This window comes from Lichenostomus cassidix, chromosome 6 (genome assembly GCF_008360975.1).
Source record: "Lichenostomus cassidix isolate B80296 chromosome 6, HeHo_3.0, whole genome shotgun sequence".
NCBI lineage: Eukaryota > Metazoa > Chordata > Aves > Passeriformes > Meliphagidae > Lichenostomus > Lichenostomus cassidix.
The window spans coordinates 27,723,873-27,734,981 of record NC_139487.1 but is presented as its reverse complement, the minus strand read 5'-3'; the positions used below and the strand labels follow the sequence as shown (position 1 = coordinate 27,734,981).

General features: G+C 41.1%; 1 long non-coding RNA gene across 1 annotated transcript; it reads left to right on the top strand.

Annotated features, from left to right (window-relative positions):
* Nucleotides 1-919: 919 nt before the first annotated feature.
* On the top strand, nt 920-4,011 carry LOC146435540 (uncharacterized). Its single transcript, XR_014852994.1, has 6 exons — nt 920-1,023; nt 1,693-1,736; nt 2,181-2,403; nt 2,838-3,307; nt 3,444-3,681; nt 3,762-4,011. It is a non-coding gene; the product is annotated as an uncharacterized LOC146435540 (long non-coding RNA).
* Nucleotides 4,012-11,109: the final 7,098 nt, after the last annotated feature.

Sequence of the window (11,109 nt, the reverse complement as noted above, 5' to 3'; positions counted from 1 at the left end):
ATTCCTTTCCCGTTTCAGATGCTAAATAACCAATCTTCCAGCTCTTCTATGCAAAACATCTCTTCTGGGGAGAGAAATGTACCAGATGGAACATTACAAAGTTGTTGTGTTTGATGGTTTGTTTTCTTTTTTGCGGTTTGTTGGGTTTTCTTGGTGTTGTGTTTTTGTTGTTGGTTTGGTTTTTGGTTGGATTTCGTGTGCTTTTTTTTGTTTGGCTTTTTTTTTGTTTTGTTTTCTGTGCTTTAAGGAAAGAAGTCCAGACAGACAGGAATTTGTTGACTTGTTTTTTGTTAGACAAGCATGCATGGAATCTGGGCTCAGTCTGAGCAGACCTGTCTACAGTGAAATGCATTATGTGAAATCATGGTGATTCACTGGTATATCATTTTAGAAGAGAAGAAATAAAACCAATCTGATGTTGGAACATTCTATTTCAATGTTTCCCAAATGGTGCTTTATTTTCTTTTGGCTGTGATTTGAATGTTTTGTCTTTAGATATATTGATACAGACTGGAGAAGTAAAAATCAAAATAAGGCTTTCCAAGTCTCCTGTGAAAGTGTTTTGATTAGTCAAAAATGAATAGAAATAATCCCTCCTTGCCTTCCCACCTACAATTTGTCTTCAAAATGTTTAAACTTGAGGGTTTTTCTTCTATATTAGATGAAGCAAGGGAGTTGAAACAGAACTTCTGTTGCCTTACTGCTGTTTTCTGCATTGCCTCAGCTGTGCTCCTCTGATATGTGCCTTTTCATACTGAGTACTTTGTGCTTCACGAGTATACATAAAATAAAGACATAATTGCTGTTAATGTTACAACTAAATACAGCATATTCTGCAAGAGAGTCATGTAAGTGTGTTGCTCTGTCAGCTCCCTGCACTGCAGTATGTAAGAAGTCCTTCATTTCTCCCCCTAGTTCTCTTGCAGACCAGATTTTCACCCTCCTGTCTCTCATGCTGAGTTTTCTGAGTACTTGAAAGATGTTACTGTGAGTCCTTTTGACCAAGGAGTCACCCAAAATCAGGTAAGGTGGTCACAGCATCTCACTGTCTCTTCACTATCCTAGGGAAAAATCTTCCCCTCAGAAAACTTTGGAGAAGCACTCCTGCTTGCAGCAAACACACAATTTCTCCAGTTAATTAGCTTAATTGTAGCTTTAAGTAATCGATCTCATGCTTGCATTGTTGGGGTAACTTCTGTGTCTATCTGAGGATCTCAAGTTCTGCTTGTGGCTTGGCAGGAATGGCTGGGGAGGGGAGAAATCCTGCTGTGAGCTGCTGGAGGCAATTAAAACACTGACAAGGGTGGTAATTGTCCAGCTGGAGAGGGAGATGGTGTTGGGGGTGAATTCCTGGGCCCATTGAGATCACATTTGGCTCCAGCCTGTGGCTGCCACCACAGCAGCCCTGCGGAGGCTGGAGGAGAGGTGACAGAGGCAACTGCCATTTCCAATCGCCTGCTGCCAACAAGACAGCCTTGCAGCGGGCATGGTGCTCACACACCCTGCTCTGATGTGAAAGGAGAGCATGAGAACAAACAGAGGGGTTCAAAGAGCCTTCCATTTCATCCTTCCTAACCTGTCACATCCTGCTCCACCGTAGGAAAGGAGCCCTTTTTCCATTGCATTAACAGAGATGGATGGAGCTGGATTCTGTTGGGATCCTGACTTATCTGTTTCAATTTTTTCCTAAAGGGCTTGATTTCCATGAGGAACTTGTACAGAAATGCAGTTTGCCAGTGAGTGTGTTTGTGTGTTCAGTTCACTCTTTTCATTATAGTACATGATATGATAATGAAATAGCCAGTGTAGTTCTCAAAATCACTAAAACTGAGCTGTTCTGGGGTGGGGAAAGAGCTGTAGCTCTTCAGTAGCTCAACTGCTGATAGTTTTGCTTTACCAGACGTCACTTCCTGAGAACTTAGACTTGTCATCACCTGGATGTCTGCTCTGCTCTAGCTGCACTGTAAATTGGCTGTGTAGGGCATAGTGCTTTAAAGAACTACATTTATTGATGTAAAGCATGGAGTGGAGGAGATGGTGTGATGGCATTTAGAGCCCCCAGTTTCTCAGCTTGTGTTTTGAGGAACATGTGAAGCTGGTGCTCCTGCTCACAGGACAGATGTGACCTTCTTCCTTACAGATGACTTATCCTCAACCTGAATGCCTTTTCTTCCTGGCAGAGGTTTCAAACACTCCTTTTCCCTGGTCTGTTCACGAGGAGGAGGCTGCTGGTGCATTGCACAGGGGAAACAATGAGCTTTGAGCAGTGAGAAAAGCAACTCTCAAAGTGTGTGTGGGACTAGAGACTATCAACTTCTGTGGCTCTTAGATCACAGGTGAAACTCTGTATTCATGTTCCTTCAGCTCAGCAGTAGCAGCAATGCCTCAGAAATGATATAGGAAGTAATAAATGATGTGGTGATGTTATGTCATGGCAGGTTATTAATTTCAGTGCTCTGTCTTAACAAGGAATGCTCATTAGAAAACTCAAATTAAATGTGATAGGTGGAGATGCTGAAAACTTTACACCAAGGAAAAATAAAAATTCTTCTTTTTACACAAGCATCTTACGCTGAGAGAAAGGCTGAGAAACTAAGAGAGCAGGGGAACAAGAAGGCAGGTGGGCTCATTAATCTTCTTTGGATCATAAAAATAAAGGTGGAAATACCATTTACTTACCTAGGATTTGTTTGAATGGTATGGACTAACGCTGTAAAACACACTACACAGATCTGCTAGGAGGGAAAATAATAATGCTTTGATAAGAGATGGACAGGATTCTTTTACCTGAAAGCAGCTTTATTTTTCTTTTCTCCTTCAAAAGCTGCAGCCCAAAGAGCACAGTTTGTCAAAGCTGTTCAATATTTTGGGACACCTACGTCATCTTAGAGAGCAAACAGAACTTCACTTCCAGAATTGCCACACTTCTTGTTGCTGTAATTGTACTAAAGAGTAGTATTAGCTAGTTTAAGACAGAACTATATTCTGGTAAGTATGTAAGAAGCATCTCTTCTTCAACACAATCAATTCTGTTCCCTTTTCCTAGAGCAAGAGAGCCCAGGTCCTTGTGTTGCATCCTCTGCAGCACTTATTTCAGCCCACGAATAAATGACTGTACAGAGCCAGAGGAAAGGATCAGAAACCTTGCCATCTGAAAAGTGTATGTGAATAATGAATGATCCTTTTTTTTAAATCAGTTGTCTCAAACCCAGTCAGCAGCAGTCTGTTTAAAGAAGCTTGCCCTCGAGCTGGGAGTAAGGATGATGAATTGCATAAAGGAGAGCTTTTCAGTTTGAAGTATTTGAAGGTAAACTTTTGAAAAAAATTAATAAAGTGTAAATTCCTGAAAACAAACCAGCAAGAAATAGACAATCTTCTGTGCCAGTGATCAAAGCTCTAGGACAGAAGATGGGCTCAGTGTTGTTCTCTATGCCCTGTTTTAGTTCACTGATAATAGGTGTGTGTATTGAACCTGTCAGCTGGAGAACTCTGACCCACAAGCACTTGGATCTGCTGTTTGCACTCCCTAACCTTTTCCTGGGAAAGTGAAGAGCAGGCAAATTCATTATAAATATAAGCAAGGATTACTTAAAGAAACTAAAACCTCATCTTTCAAAAACACCTGGAAATCACAATCTAGAAGTGTCTACAAAAACTGGACCCCAGTACCTTCTAGTGAGAGTAAGTGCTATTGGACCAGATTTATGAAGTCTTTTTCTGATGGAGTCATGTAATTTTGTTGCATGTAATTGATTTGGCAGTGCACACTGCAGCATGGGGACCCAGCTGAATACCTCATGACTTCCATGTGATCCCTGGACTGCTGGATCTCCCTTTGGGATCTATGGTATTGGTCTGGGTGAGGAAGGAGAAAGCTGGTGCAAATTCACATCTTGTCTTTATATGAAATATGGCCACACCTAAGGAAGAAGCTGTATAAAAAAGTTTTGTTGTAATCCTTGAGGTAAAGCTGCTTTAATGGTTGGACCTGAGCTTGAGTTTGCACTGTCTGAGATGTACTTTTGCTGGCTGCATATTAATGTTCCAATTCTGTTCTGAAAACATCTAGAGCTTTTAGTTTAGCCCAATTAGACGTCATCCTTCCGTGTATGAAATCTTTACCTTGTGGAAGCAAGTAGCAAAACACCTGCTATTTTACTGGGTCAGGATTGACTGCCAGTTTATTCTGCATGTTACTGACAGCAGATGGCATTTAAAACTCTCATACTTGCTGGAAATGGTCCATTGTCTAGAAATTCTTTCCTGTAGTAGTCCCAGTTCAGTGTGGTCCCCTCTTCTGTCCCTCTTTTGCTAATAGGAATTGAATTCCGCATGCCACGTTATTTACTGGAGTTAGCACTACTTGCTGAAATCCAGATGTTCTCTGCTTTCATACCCCTTCACAATTCTATATATTGTGAAAATCTTTAACCTGACATGTCCTTTGCATACAGATCATTCTCTATTCTTCCAGTGGTTGTTGTAAGACAGTTGTTATCCCTTGTTACAGTTACAAGTGATTTTTTGGGGGTTTTTTTGAGTCCAACATTGCGCCCATTGTGGAAGTGGAGTGTTATATGGACAATTCTCACCTCTATTAAGGAATAAAGTGAGGCTGCAGGGATTGGATTGGGAAATGGAGCTTATGTGCAAATTTATTGCCCCTATATTTATTATGTCTAGGCCTTGGCTTTTCATTTGGGACACTATTTCTTTCTCTGCTGTGCTTTAGAAGGTGTTCTCCATTCAGCTGATTTGTCTCTTTCCTTGACTGTCTGCCTCCAATTCAGTCTGATGTGAAAAGTGCACTTGGAATGCAAAACTTCTGTTGAACCTTGGTCGTGTTCCTTAGCAGAGAAAGTCCTAATGACATGTATTGTTTATATTTCAAGATGAGTCACAATAAAGTGGAAGACTAGAGAAAGATGAAGGCTCTCTGCAGATTTGCACCTTCTAATAATCCTCAGTACAACATGAGGAGTTTGCAAACTGTCCCACATGAGTGTTTCCAAGCCACAGGTACTTCCTCAGACCCAACACAACTGCTAATCTTGTGTTCTCACAGCCTCTCTATCCCAATTCCCCACTTCCTTGGGACTGCCATAGCTATTTGCACTGGCTGATATTTTTAATAATACAAGACAAATAATGGATAAGTGTCAAGCAAGAAAGGGAAAACACTTTGATTTTTCTAGGCTAGTTTGTACTTTGGTTCAATGAGGTTAATATTGCCAGTGCTATGCTGCAGGGTGAAGGTACCTGGGCAGAATACCCAAAGTTTCTGCAATGCTGTTACCTGTTTATAGAGTCACCACTTTGTTTTGCAAAGCCTGAGTTAGTTTCTCAAGCTTTCCGTATCTTGAACTCCAATCTTACCACTGCCCTGAAAAACCAGCATCTATTACTCTGCTGTGGGTTCTGAGATCCCAAGAGAGGGCATCTTACTCACTGTGCCATGTAACCACCTCCCCTTGTTGCAGCCTGACATTTGAACCACGCCTGCAGCCTTGGGTTTAATTCACAAGAATGCTTCTGAGATGTGCAGGCTCCATTTAATAGATGAAAAAATGTCCAAGGCCCAAAGGTTCAGCCTCCTCTGAGGCCACAGCTGACTCTGGAGTTCATCTGAGGGCCTGTGCTGCCTGCTGACCCATATCTTGTCTCTAGTTCCAGTCAGAATATTTTCCACCTGTGGTGCTGATGGGGTGTTGGGCAGTCTCCTGTTCCCCCATTTATGTGATTTACTGCTTGCTTTTGTACATTCAGGTCATTTAAATATGTTCACAAGGGGCTCTGAAAGAATTCAAATGCTCAGACACCTCTGAAGTTGAGAACTGCATGGATGCTCAAGTGTTCTAGGCACTGGTGTACCAGACTTAATTCCTAAATTTCACCTGAAGGGAGTGTGCTTCTGTGTTGGTTATAAATGCAAGAAACCTAAGGTTGAATTGCAGCCTAGAACTTCAATCTTCCACCAATGTGCTTAAATATATAAAAATTGCTTACATAACTGTTTACCAATACAATGAAGGCTGAAGCAACTTGCTCCTTATTTTGATCTGATGTTTACAGATAGAAATTTGCTTCTGGCACAGCTAGAAGATTTCATTGTTTGTGTGACGTGGGACAAAAAGGATTACAGTAATCTTTTCTTGTTTTACAGCTTTATGTAGGAGGAGACAGATTATAGCATGCTTCCATAGGAACATGGAAATGATGGGGGAATTATCTGCTGCGTTTTGAATAGCGACCTGGCTGCATTATAATATTGTCACACTACTGCTGCTTTTGCCACGTAACCTAGTCCCTTGTGAGCCACTAGGCACAGCTCTTGAAAGGGAAGAGAATTATCACTTATTTGTTAGTGAGTGCAGACAGTAGCAGTTTGAGTAAAATCAGGCATTTCAGCGGCATGGAGGAAAAGGCCTGGCTGTTTAATAGAAATGCAGATTTTAAATGAACTGACAAAGACATCCTATTACTTGGATGTGTACATTCCTTGTTTTTTCCCCCTTTAAAGAACTCAGTCAGGAAATAGGGACACATTAGCATTATAAATGGTACTGGCAAGGAAGGGAAAGGGCTAGAATGATTCATTTTTAACTTTATATTCAGTGAAAAGCTGTAGATAGCTTTTTTTCTATTATTTTCTTCATTTTTGGTGTTGTTTCACCAGACATTTCAAATGAAAAGTGTGAGGCCTTTGATCAAAGGATCAGAAAAGGGTGTTTGGTTTCAGAGAAGGAAGTCCTTTTTTTTTTTTCTTTTTTCCACCCCCCCTTCCTTCATGGGAAGCTCATTTGTGAGCTCCAATAGCAATGCTTGTTGGGGATCTCCCAGACTTTGTTGCAATTACATTAACAAAACCAGAACTAAGCTGGGAGTTTCCTCCAAACCTGCAGGATTGTTTCCTTACAACTATCTGAGGCTTCTTGGAGCAAAAATTCCCTTCCTTCCTTTGCTCCCACCCGAAGGCAGGGAGGGAATACTCTGGGCTGTAGGGTGACAAGCTAGACTATGTTGTCCTGCATGTCTAAGTCACCTTGAACACAATTGCTCACTAAAGCCAAAGCATGAGTTTTCTAGTGGGTTTGGGTGTGTTTGCTTTCTTCTTTCCTGTCTGGAAAGATCCTTTCAAACTGAAGTAAAACTCAACCAAGTGGTAGGAGTCTCAGTCAGCAGATCCCCCTGGAAGTTTCACAGAGGTTTTGGTGATGGCTTGCTCTGGAGCCAGTTCTCCTTGCCTGGTGCTGTTTCAGCAGATCTTTGACTGGGCAGGGAGGGATTCTGTTGGGCTGCAGTTACCCGTGAGACTCGTTCTTCAGGAGATTGGAGGACAACAACGTTATCACAGCACTGAGGTCTGGTTTCTTCAGCAGTCAAGTATGGGCATTGCTACCTCTGCTTTTGAAGCTGGATAGAGAATCCCTTATGAAAAAATACTCTTAGCTAAACCTCTGGGATCTGTGTATTAACACTACAAATCATCAGGGACTTCTGTTGGGTGCATGATACAATTTTTCTTGCATTTTTTTCCAGTTTGGTATTTATTTAAAAAAATATTTGGTACAGGAGAGAGGATGGAAATAGGAGTGTTAGTAAGAAGGCCAGGAGACAGGCAGCAGGAATGAAAAGCAGACTGTTACAACCGGTAGAACAAAATTGTGAATATTAAAGAATCTTGTTACCGTGGTAATTCAGCAGCAGTGGGCTGTAGTGCAGAGATGGGAATAAAAGGAGTTTGTAAATATGAACAGGTCAAGTCAAATCTGAAGCAAGAGAAACTTGTCCATAAATGTGGTGTACCCCAGGAGAGTGTTCAAACCTCTGTTAAGAAAAGAGTTAATAAAAACCTTGGGCAGCAGAGCTCCAGGACAGACATGATGCACAAGTTTCCTGCCGGTAGCTTCAGTGCCATCTCTGCTGCAGGAGGGTTTGTTAAACACGTTAAGTGCCTGGTGCCTCTGCCTTTGCAGCCTAAGGTTTGCCCACAGTGGGTTTCCCTTTTCTGTCAAGGACCTTTGAATCTTCAGCTGTTGCAGGTTTCAGGTTGACTATTGAGTTCTTTTCATAGGTATTTATTAGGTCTTTGCTAATTCAGGATACAGATAGAATTCTTCCTATCTTTTCCTTTCTTCATTTTCCACATTATTTCTTTACCTCTGATGCCTTCTCAGTATCTTGCAGCAGAGGTAAAATTAGTATTTTGTTTTTAGTGAAGATCCAGTTCAGACACTTAGGGGGTGTGAGAACCTTCATATTTTCCTGGATCTGAAGTTTTCCATGGGAAGATCATTCATTGCAGGCCAATTGTATTCAGTAAATTAGACTGGTTTATACTGATTCTTACCTGGCAAAGATACCACTAGCAGTAAATCCAATCAGATTTTTTTTCTTTCTCTATTCTGTTTCTGCTGCTGCCTTGTGTTCTGCTTCTATCAGCAATAAACTAATCTGTGACTGAGCCCCTATAGTAGCAAAGTAATAGATTGTTATTAGAACTGAGGACATTTTGTGGTAGTTTCACTAAGGGACATAAATGTGGTTTGGTTTTTTCCCCCTTGATGGATGTTTTTCTGCAATTTTTGAAGAGTTTCTGAGACTGCCTCTTTCTTCCAGTTGTTACAACCCATTTTAGAACAAAACCCAGACACCTTTGAACTTCAGAAGATTCTGGGCTGCCAGAATGTTGCTGTCACTGCAATGTCACAGCTAGCATCAGAACAGGCAGCAGCGAGAGAGCTGCTGATTCTCTTGTGTCTTACCCAAACTACACATCTCAGAAACTTTCCTTGGGGTGTAGTGGAAATAGGGTTTTTGTTGTTGTTGGTTGGTTGGTGGTTTTTTTGTTTTTTTTTTAATGTATTTGAAAGAGGAGGCTATTTTTACAAAAGATCCTAAGAATTTGCTCTGAAATAGTTCTTCAACTTCACAGAACTTTCTGTAATTGAAATGTGTTTTAATCAAGTCCCTGTGGAAAGAGGAAATATCCCTCTACTGAAGAGGATAGGAAGATCAATGTCCCACTTCCATTCTTACATCCAAAAGACACCAAGTTGATTAAAGCTGCTTTGTACAAACTGCTCAAGCTGAAGAAAAGCAGTGTCCCTTTTAATTTGAGATGCCAGAGGCTCCATCATATGGGATGGACAAAGGGTTGGCTGGGAAGCTCTGATTGCAAACTCTGCAATTTACATAATTGCATTCATGTTTACTTTCACCCTTCAAAATCCCCAGAATAACAAGAAAAAGGTGGCCGAAAGACACCTGTTAAGAGCTGCTAAACATAATCTATAATTTAAGTAATTAATGGCCACCTCAATTATGCTGTAGGTTTTATTGATTTTTATATGGTATAACTATTTTATGCACAGCATTCACTGAACTGATGCAGTAGTCAGCAAATTTTAAAATCCTCTTATCTGACCCATTTATATCAGCTTAAGCCAGTTGTATAACAACAAGATTCTAAATTGTCATAAATGAAAATAAGAGGAGGAGTGGGCAGAAATAATTGGTAGAACATGTTGTTGTTTTTCCCCTCACACTCTGATGAAACAGCATGTGTGAGCTAAGCCCTACCAAAAAGCTTTCATGATATTTCTATTTCTTTACAATTGCTTCATTTTCCCAATAGCCCATATAATTTTGCATTCTATCCCACAGAATGGCCATTAGCAGATGCATCAGAGGATAATTCAAAATCTGTGATGGAGATAATCAGCTAACACTGAGAAGCAGAAATTTTTTTAGTCCTATAGGCTGAATGTGAAATGCAGGCTGGAAGAGGGAGAGCAGAGCTGTTTTACCTACTAGTTTGTGGGATTGCCACTGGCTGAATGCCTTGTATTCGCCAGTAGGGTTTGACCCCAAGATTTACACCCATTCTTGCTTCATACCATCCAAAAAACACCCAAAGATTTTGGAAAATGTTTGAAGAGCTGGCATTTTCCACCTATTTTTTGTTGTTGTTGTTAATTTGAAGGTGTTAGTGCAACGATATTCTCTCCACTGGGCAGGATATTTTGCAGTATTTCATGTACGTCTGCATGCATGCAAATGTGCAGAATAATTTTCTGGATTGTTAGCTCAAAGTAAGCTTCTGTTCCCTTTTGGACATCTCAGGTTAATAAGACAGTGTGGGCTTAGAATCTAAAATGATACTGAGGAAACCATGAAATAGGATTAAATCCTTATGAAAACTAAGACCTGTTACTAAAATTGACAAATTCCCATCACCATAACTCGAGGTGGGACAATTATCCTTTGTGAAGTTTCAACAGCCCTTGCTTTATTGCTCCCACAAGCCTCTTGACAGACCATGTGGTTTTATAGAAGTAAAGCTTGCTCTGCCTTGCCTCTGTCCTTCAGTGCTCTTTAATCAAACCGATGGATGGAGCTGAGGAACTGGCAGGTCTTAGCCCTGCTTTGCTTTCCTTTGGGTGGGATGGTGCTGGACTGAGGGTGCCCTGTGCCCTCTGAGGAGCCTGCACAGCCAGTGCAGTCCAAGCTTGTTGGGGGGACTTCTCATGGAACTGTCATACATGCTGACTTTTGGTGCATATCTCTTGTAAAATTTGCAGACAGGTCCTCTGGGGATCAAAGAAACCTCAAAATAGAAGCAGAGGAGTAAAGAGCTGTCAGGGCAGAGGTCAAAGCCTTTCCTCTTTCCTTCTTCCATGTATATAGGGCAAATGCACATTCTTTTACATTCTTTAAAAACTCAGAGTCTCTCCTAGGCAGACAGTGCAGCACTATCCTTGTGGTGTTTTACCTCCAGAAGCTGTCACTGAAGACAAATCTGCAGGCTATGAAGGAGAGAGCACAGCATCAACCATTCAGTGTCCTTGGGGAATGACAAATATTTTTTGCTGAGGAGGAGGCGGAGGACAGAGATTGCCAGAAAGCACTTTTTTATGGTAACTGAAGTAATGAACTCAAATGAAAGGAATAAAATAGAGGTTTAGAGTGGAAGTGCCATTTCTGTTTTAACTACAGTGTTGCTACTGCAAAGCCATAAATTAGAACAGGGTAGTTAGGTAGGATGAAATAAAGGAAGAAAGGCAGAGTTCTTGGTAATGGGAAGCTCAGAGGAGCCCAACCTCTGGT